Source organism: Adiantum capillus-veneris, chromosome 23, assembly GCF_014529385.1.
Source record: "Adiantum capillus-veneris isolate H3 chromosome 23, ASM1452938v2, whole genome shotgun sequence".
NCBI classification, from domain to species: Eukaryota; Viridiplantae; Streptophyta; class Polypodiopsida; order Polypodiales; family Pteridaceae; genus Adiantum; species Adiantum capillus-veneris.
Window position 1 is genome coordinate 135,465,370 of NC_140953.1, and position 9,929 is coordinate 135,475,298.

The following is a 9,929-nucleotide window of genomic DNA, read 5'->3' on the forward strand; positions in this document are numbered from 1 at the left end:
GCCGGTCCTTTCGGATTGAAAATCAAATCCTAGATGTGCAAGATATGGTGAGTTGAAAGATATGGTGAGTTGAAAGATTTATGGGGGCCAGTTATGTGCCTACTTGATTGCATTGGAAAGCATTCCAACTTGGAGATTTTATGCCTTCTTAGGGTTTGCAAGGCTAGTATCCACCAAGGGAAGACCACAGGAATTGATGGCTCGTCCATCGGGGGCACAATTCCCAAGTTACAGGGTTGGGAATGTTGGTACAATTAGTGGAGAGAAGGCATCAGATGTTTTTTGCCTATATTTAGGGCCTAGATAGGCGGGCTTCAGGTTCTCAAAATGTGGCAAAATCTACAAGGGCCAAAGTCGGCGAGTGGGAGCTCGAGGGTGGCTTGACAGACTGGAGGTTGGAACCCTGACCACCAAATGGTTAAGTGCCAAAGTGGGGGGGGGGGGGGGGGGGGGGGGGGGGGGTTATGAACTTTCTATAAAGACCTTGGAGGGACTAGGGGGTCAAGTTCACGAGGATTTGCCACGTGGCACTTGAAGTCATCACATCCACTGCGGGGAACTGGGGCCGTGGGGTATTTGACCTAGAGGGTGCAATCCCCCTTGACAATGTGAGGCGTGGAGAGGGGAGCTAGGCTATGAGCCTATGTGGGCGCTACTCGCAACGATTGTGATGGTTGTAGACGACACATTTTGGCATCACCAAAGGCAGTTGTGCTAGACAACGATGGTCGAAGGTTGTGTTCGTCAGTGCTGAGATGGTAGGTTATGTAGGGCTTGTTCCCACAGGGCCTCAAACGGCCTATCTTTTTATTGAGGAGAGAATGAACCCAAGGGGTTGTCACGGCGCCGTGAAATCCCCCTCGGGGACTCCCCTTTCTTTCCTACTCGTGTGCTTTGCTTGAGTTGTCAATGTTGGTGTCTGTGTATATCTTGGGTTATAGAGAGGTGCTTGTTTGTGTTCCGGGTGTGTTCCCCTTTCCATATCTGGTGCCCCCATGGAGGAGCATACTCATTGTTCCCTAGTGATGAGTTCGTGATTAAAGATGTGGCAGAATGTTGGCCCAATTTTCAATGGTGATGAAGATGCGGACCAGTGGCTTGTAGATTTTGAGTTGTTTATGTTGTGATGAAGTGATGAAGAGAAGGTAAAGACAGTGCCATTGGTACTGCAAGGTAAAGTGAAGGCATGGTTCAATGGTCTAGAAGCTACATAGAAGTAGGATTGGATTGGTTTCCAAGAACAGTTTCTACACAGGTTTTGAAGGGTGGTGTCAGCTGCTGAAGGCCTGCGTCAAGATGTAAGTGGAGGGCTCAATGCTTTGGTTGAAAAGTTTGAAGCTTGTTGGAGCCTTTTGTTGGCTGCCACCCAAGTGATCAATGCGGATTGTTTTAAGCTAGAGAAGTTTCTAGCTTGCTTGCATCCTTGTGTTTGAGAGAAGTTGATTATGAAGAGTCGAGAAGCCCAAAGTGAATAACAGTTGGGTCAGGTGAAGAAGATGGAAGTTTGACCCCATAGGGAAATGAAGGCTGCCCTACTTGCACTCTGCCACGGCTTGAGAGCACGATAGTGAATGAGCTCAAACTAGATCACCACAAGGCTCTGCTTCCAAAAACATGAGAGCAATGTGTCTTCCAAATACATCAAGAAGTTGTGCTAGCTATCATGCAAAGTGTGATCATGATCATGGATGAAAATTCGGGCGCCAAAAATTGCAAGCTTCTCTCAATAAAATTGACATCCACAAAATGCATTGCCTTGATGTAGGACCAAGATACCAAACATTCAAGAAAAAGTAAGTTCATACTCGCTAGCACATACCATAGCGCTTTGCCGAAAGGAAGAAAGAAAGATCTTAAAAGGAAAAAGAGCCCATGAGACCAGTACAAGGTACAATTGATGATAATATCTTTCATCATAAAGTGCCATAAAATGAGAGGGAAAAAGAAGCTCCGCCAACAACCTGGTAGTTGTAAAAGTCGATAAACATCAAGCGAACATTTTTATTCATGGAATTCCCAAAGAGAAGTTAGACACTTCTTTTTCTTGCTATTTTTATCAAACATTTCTTCAAAACCCACTTTGGTATGTCCAAAAGTTATGGTTTAGGGAGCACATAGAGTGGGTAAGCAAGAAGCTCCTCGCTCCAAGGAACGACCAATTGTGTGCACCATGCCGGATGAGACTAAACAAAAGATTAAATTTGATAACAGTTGGATTTATTTGAAGGATACAAAAAATTTTATATGTGAAGATCGCACTATTAAGCAACAAAATATGCGCCGCAAGGCATTAATGAGACGAATAAGAAAAACAAGGAGATCTCTCATGAAGAAAATGTTCCCAAGCACGAAGCAAGTCCCTCAAGCAAAGAAGGTGATCATGTTATGCTTTAAATTGAAAAGCGTAGAATTAAAAATGTTGACATCAATATTTTTGTAAAGCTTGCTCTCCATTTTTATGACCCTTTTTGTTGGAATTAGGGTTGCAGAGAAACATACACAGCTTGGAGAAGACGAAGGAAGCTCAAGGCACACAATAGTGAGTGTGTTACTTAGTGTGCAATGGAAAGATAGATAGCCCTAGAGTGATGGGCGTATATACAATGCACGGGGGAAAAACCTCCTAAAGAGGGAAAAAATGCCCCGGCGGTCCTAGTGTGTTCACACACATCACTACCACATGTATATGGTAACAAATCCCCCCTGGAGTGATGTGGTGAACGAGAGCTGGCACATGAGTAAAGGGAAGTGCCATGCCCTGAGGACAGGATCAGTCCACAAAGGGGAGTAAGCCCAAAGCTTTGCGGAAAGCTTCAAGCTTCTCACGAGACAATGCCTTGTGAAAAGATCTGCAAGGTTGTCCTGTGTTGGCACATAAGCCAAGCTGATCTCTCCTGCTGATAGCCTCTCCCTGACATAGTGGTAATGCACCTCAATGCGCTTTGTGCGAGCATGAAAAACTGGGTTCCTCGCAACTACCAATGCGCTCTGACTGTCAGTGTAGATAGTGTTGGCAGTGTCCTGTCCAACACCCAAATCAGCCATAAGGCGTCTGAGCCATACACACTCAACCGTAGCTGTGAAGACTGCCCTGTACTCAGCCTCACAACTCGAAGTGGCCACAGTAGGTTGCTTCTTTCTCAACCATGATATACATGAACTGCCAAGCATGAAACAAAAACCACTTGTGGACACTCGCGTGTCAAAACAACCAGCCCAATCTGAGTCCGAAAAAGCATGTAAGTCTGGCGGCAATGATCCCCCCCTTGGGATAAAACAAGCCAAGATGTAAAGTGCCACTAAGGTAGCGGAAAATCCTCTTGACAGCCTGCCAATGCTTAGACCCTGGGCTATGCATAAATCTGCTGACCTGCGAGACTGCAAACTGAATATCTGGCCTCGTGTTGCATACATAAATGAGGCAGCCAACAGCAGTTTGGTAAAAAGCGACATCAGCAGGATCGCCAGCATCATGTAGACTCAACTTCAAACCTGTTTCCATGGGAGTGGCAATAGGTTTGCAATCCTCAAGTCCAAACTTACATAGCAATGTCTCTATGTAACTTTTCTGACACAAGGCAATACCACCATCACACTGCTTAAACTGTATACCCAAGTAATGATGCAACAGCCCCAAATCTTTCATCTTGAAAGTAGCATTCAAATCAGCCTTAAATTCAGCAATATGTCTCTCATTTGGTCCAGTGATCAGCAAATCATCAACATAAAGAACCACAATGAGAAATACATCATCCTCACGCTTTACATACAATGTGCTTTCTGTTGGACTATTACGAAAGCCTTGTTTAACCAAATGAGTGTCAGCTTTCTCATACCAAGCACGAGGAGATTGCTTCAACCCATACAAAGCCTTCTTACATCTGCACACTTTGTCCTCTTGTCCTTTAATGACAAAACCGCGAGGCTGCGTTACATAAACTTCCTCAAATATGTCACCATTCAAGAAAGCAGTAACAATGTCTGATTGATGTACATCCCAACCAAAATGAGCTGCCAATGCACATAGAAAACGCACAGTAGTCATACGACAAGTGGGAGCAAAAGTCTCTTCATAATCTATGCCTTTTTGCTGTGCATAACCCTTTGCAACAAGTCGAGCCTTATGGCGATCGATCTCACCATCCGGCTAGCGTTTCAACTTGTAAACCCACTTCGTACCAATGGCCTTTTTGCCAGGAGGCAAATCACATAAAGTCCATGTGTCATTCTCTATAAGTGCATCATATTCTGATTGCATGGCAGCCATCCAATTTTCTGAATTCTGTGCTTCATCAAAAGATAGAGGCTCCTCAACATCATGTAAACTAGACACAGCCAAAGCATAACAATCTGATGCATAAGATGCATGGCGAGAGCCTGAACGAGTACGACTAGACAAAGGTGCATCCAATTTACTGTCACGCAAAGTGTGCACCAGCCATTTTGGCATACCTCTAGCCTGCTCATTTTCAGCCCTTTCCTCATCAAGTACATCATGTACATCTGCATCTGTAATAGGCTGATCTAAAACATTTTCAGAAACCCCCATAGGCTGTACATTTGCCTCATTGGAACTTACATTCGTATGTCCACCACTGAAAAGAGGCAACAAAGTGTCATAAATGTCCTGTGAGCTTACATTACTGTCCCTAGTACATGACAGCAAGGGCTGAACAGAATCTTCCATAAACACTACATCCCGTGAAACCAGAATACATTTTGTTTGCGGATGATACAACCTGTAACCTTTTCTTTCAGCACTATAACCAACAAAAATACATTTGACAGCCTTATCATCCAATTTTCTGCGCTGCACTTGTGGCACCAAAGCATATGCCAAACAGCCAAAAACACGCATGTGCTCAATAGAAGGCTTTCTATCATGCCATGCTTCATATGGAGTAATAGACTGCAAAGCTTTCGTAGGACACCTGTTAAGTACATAAGTGGCACACATGATGGCCTCAAGCCAAAAAGAATGCGGCAAAGCTTGACTTTTGACCATACATCGTGCCATTTCCGTTAGTGACCTGTTTTTCCTCTCAGCAACACCATTTTGCTGAGGTGTATAAGGCACTGTACATTGGTGTTTTATCCCACGACTAGCCAGAAATGCATTAAATTCATGAGACATATAATCCCCCCCTCGATCGGAACGGAGGGTGCCCATAGTACATTTTGAGACATTTTCAGCCATAGCCAAAAATTGTTTGAAGCACATAAAAACTTCGGACTTCGCTTTAAGCGGAAATACCCATGCATGCCTGGAGTAATCATCAATGAAAGTCACGAAGTACAGGTAATTGCCCAAGGACGGAGTTTGCATGGGCCCACAAACATCACTATGCACAAGCTGCAACCTGCATGTGGCCCTAACTGAACCATCCTTTGGAAACTTAGAACGCTGCATTTTACCCACAATACAGCCTTCACAAACATGTTTGACAGGTGCTTCAAGAGGCGGCAAAGAAGCAACCATATCAGATTTCTGCAAACGCAGCAAACTGGCAAAATTTAGATGACCAAAACGTGCATGCCAAAGTTTTGCATCTGAAATAGCCCTTGAATCTGCAACAGCATTTGCAAAATTTTGTCCACACTTGTCATACAAAGTGAGCTTATACAGCCCACGGCACAAAAGCCCAGATGCAACAATGTCATCACCAAAACTGAGATCATGAACTGTACATCTGTCATCCACAAATTTGACTACAAGTCCAAGTCTAGCAAGTGTGGATACAGACAAGAGATTCTTCTTGATCCCAGGTACATAAAGTGCATCAACAAGTGTGAAGGAACTGCCATTAGCAGCAGTGACCACAATCTTTCGAACTCCCTGAACTGGATAAGAGGCGTTTTTGGCACAAGTGACTGAATTCCCATGAGGGACAAACTCGAGAGAGGTAAACAATTCACGATGTGAGGTAATGTGCTTTGTAGCACCACTATCGAAATACCACACATGTGAATCTGCAGCAACTGACAAGCATGCATCATGGACAGCAGGATTGTAAGTGCACTCTGCGCTAAAAGCCCATTCTGCATCAACATCAGCATCACAGTCTCCTTTTACAGAAGACTCAACAATGGCTGCATTTGTAGTGGAACCAGCATTTGCAGTGGAACCACCCTCTTTCTTCTTAGCCTCTTTGGCCTTCAACTTAGGACACGACTTGATCAAGTGATCATTGGCTTTACAATAATGGCAACGCATCTTCTTTTTGCCCTTATCACCAGAATTGCTAGACGAAGTGCTGCCACCAGAAGCATTAGGAACATAATTTTTGCCACTCGCAGCAGAACCATAAGAAGTGGCTGCATTACTGTTACCACCCTTTCTTTGAGAAGCAATAAAAGCCTGTTCAACTGCATGCTGCCTAGTCCTGTTTTTTCTAGAAAGTGACTCTTGCAACAGCAATGTGCATAAAGCATCAAACTTGACAACTTCAAGATTTCCTTGGGTCATTAGTCTCCAAGTACTAGCAAAAGTCTGGTAGGAATCTGGTAAGGCATCAAGAACAGTCTGCACAAGGGAACTGTCTGAAATGACTTCACCTGCAGAAATAAGCTGCTCATTGATATCCTTGACACTAGCAAGGAAAGTGTCCATATTATCTTCCTCATGCATAATCTTCGACTCCAGCTCTTTACGCAGCAAAGCAATTTTAGCCTCATTGCAGCTTGCATAAAGACTTGCTAGAATATCCCAAGCCTGTTTTGTAGATTTTGCTGAACGGATGTGAGGAATAATGGTGCGCTTCACAGACAACGCAATCAATGCATGAGCCTGCGCATCCTTAACATCCCAACGAGCTTGTTCTGCCGTAGGCAAAACAACTCTAACAGCTGCAATCCTTGCAGCAAGACCTGCAACATCCTCAACATCGCCTACATCCTTAGAACCAGGACGTACATCAATGCCCTGCATAATGTTCCATACACCTTTTGACACAAGAACATGTTGCATCATATAAGCCCACATAGGGTAGTTGTCCCCATCCAACCTATCCTCAGCAGCAAACATCTTGAACACATCTGTGTTGTTGTTGTCAGCCATGGTAAATGCTGCACCTGATGTGAAAAGTGCCCGAAAATAGGAGAAATGGAGCGGGAACAACTTGTGCTATATAGCACAAACCGTAGAAGACTATAAGGCACCTGTTATGCAGAAAACGGCACTGACAAAAAATCTGCACAAAATGACGAAATAGCATGTGCAGTACTGCATGTAGTGGAAACGGAGGCCGAAATGAGCCCAAATCAAAATTCTGAGCAGACCGAGCTCTACGAGTTCTCCCAAAATATTTGTCGACCTGCGAACGCTCGCCAAACCTCACTGAAATCGGAGAAAGTGAGCAGGCGTGTGCTGGAGCAGCTGGCGACTAAGCCCGGGAGGACGTGACCTGCTCTGATACCAATTGTTGGAATTAGGGTTGCAGAGAAACACACACAGGTTGGAGAAGACGAAGGAAGCTCAAGGCACACAATAGTGAGTGTGTTACTTAGTGTGCAATGGAAAGATAGATAGCCCTAGAGTGATGGGCGTATATACAATGCACGGGGGAAAAAACCTCCTAAAGAGGGAAAAAATGCCCCGGCGGTCCTAGTGTGTTCACACACATCACTACCACATGTATATGGTAACACTTTTAAGATTTTCATGTAATTAATGATGTTTTATTTTGTTTAAATCTATCTTCACACTGACACATTCACACTGCCTTCCACATTAGTCTTTTACGACCCTTTCAAGGACACCTACCTACACATCATATATATGAGGATCATAATCATTTGGGCACTCGATGGACATGCCAAAGTATGGTAGGACAGGTAATGCCCTCATACTCTCTTTGTGTTGTGGTTGATGTATGGACTTCTATGGTACGGTGACTATGCATGAAAGGCCAGCAGCTTTGTAAATGGATTGTGAGTCAAGCACAATATATCCTATCATAGTTTTGTGCGGGTATGTAGGTGCTCATGCTCACTTGTGAGTTGTGTCTCTTGTTGTGGATTGTTTCAAGTGGTGTGTCTTGATTGAATATTTGTAAGTTTGGGTATTTTCACAGGTACAAGTTGAGCATTTTCATCGAGAAGTAGGGGTGTCAAGGCAAGTTTGGAAGACATATTGAGTAGGGCTAGGAGGTTAGGACTTTCAACCTAGATGTAGGTATTTTGAGGCATATACTTTATTATATAAGCAGAAAGCACACACATTTTGCTATATAAACATTTCTACGTAAGGTCGTTTGATTTATTCTCTTTTTTGTTGTATAAATGTATAAGAAAGGGTTCCCTTTTTACTCCTTTGGACTTTTGCTATTTATGTTTAGTTCTTTGTAAGATAGCTGTATAGGAACATGTTTCACACTCCTTGTGGTGAATTTCAAGTTTAATCGCAAACAATGTGAATTTGAAGTTATATTACTAGCTCGATGTTTTCTGTGGTGCTTCCTTTACAAAAGCTTAGTGATTGCCTTATTGATGCGACATCCTAAATGCAACATCCAAAGCCCTGAATTCTTGGTTGGTGCCTTCGCGTTGTGCCACCCGTAAGTGGTTCAAAAGAAGCTCAAAGTGCACTCTAAGAAGTTGCATTTTTCTATAGGTCAAACAAATTAAATATCAATGTGCATGAGCATTCTTATTGAGAAAGATGCTCATGCACATGTGATGTTCATGAAGGTTTCTCACAATTCAAGCATAAATACATTCATAAGAAAATTTTGACTTTGACTTCATTGTATTTGGTGTGGTAGAGAGTTTGTCAATTGATCCACACTGTTCGTAAAACTTGCAATTGTACCACCCAGTGGCAGGCCTTGTGATCCTATCACTTGGTTATTTAGATCGACCTAAATAACACAAAAATGCTCAAAGGAACTTGCAAGGGACCATGTAAAATCTAAAGTGAAGCCTTTTTTTTTTGTCCAGCGGCACTCGACAAGATACATCACCAACCTCATTGAAGCACACTTTATTATTTGAAAATACTCAAGGCACAATATTTTTATACATATATTACTATACCAAATAGTCTCAACAACTTCTACAAATGACACATCTTTGCATTCATATGACAAATATAGCAAGTAATATAACAATGAAATATGGTTTTAAAAAAAACTAAATATCAATTCAAGATTCCACACACTAAAATATACAAAACAAGTGCACAAATTGTGTCAACCACTCTCCCTCTCTATCTCTCTCATCATATAACCAATTGCTAGCACATATGTTCGATTTGAAGACAAAGCATGCTCCATTGTTTCAGAGAACTTGATTCAAACAAATCTCTCTCTCCCCCCTCTCTCCCTGCCCCCCCTCCCTTCCCCCTTCCCTTCCATCCGTCGATTGAATTCAAACAACACTAAATACTAAGTAAAGACTCTATAGGGGAAAGAGATTAACCTCAACCTAGTTAATTGAGTTGCGATAGGTAGTCCTCGTAATCCTCTTGCTAATGAATGAATGATTTTTTGAAATTCCCTTAGGCAAAATAACAACTCAGAAAGAAAGGGTCACATGGCAATCTTTAACTACCACAAAACTCAAGCCGTTTCGCCCTACCCTTGTCAAATTCTTGCACTGCCCTTTTGGGGCACTGCAAACAAACTGTTTGCATGTGAAAGGAAGGGGAAAATGCGAACTGGCTCCACGAAATTGCCGAGCATATAGAAAATTTGCTTAAAATGACTTTCTTTTGGGTTGAATATAGGTGAGGATGCCGAGGGGTTTTGTATTTGTTCTCGATTTCCGCATCTTGAACTGATTCCCTCTTAAACTCAAGAATTTCTTGAGTAACGTTGAATTCTCCCAAGTGTGAAGCTGATTCTTCATATTGTGCCTTCAAATTTGTTGGAGATTCAAAGTCTTGAACAATCCTAAACTCAACCTTGCCTCATTGCAAGCCCATATTGCCC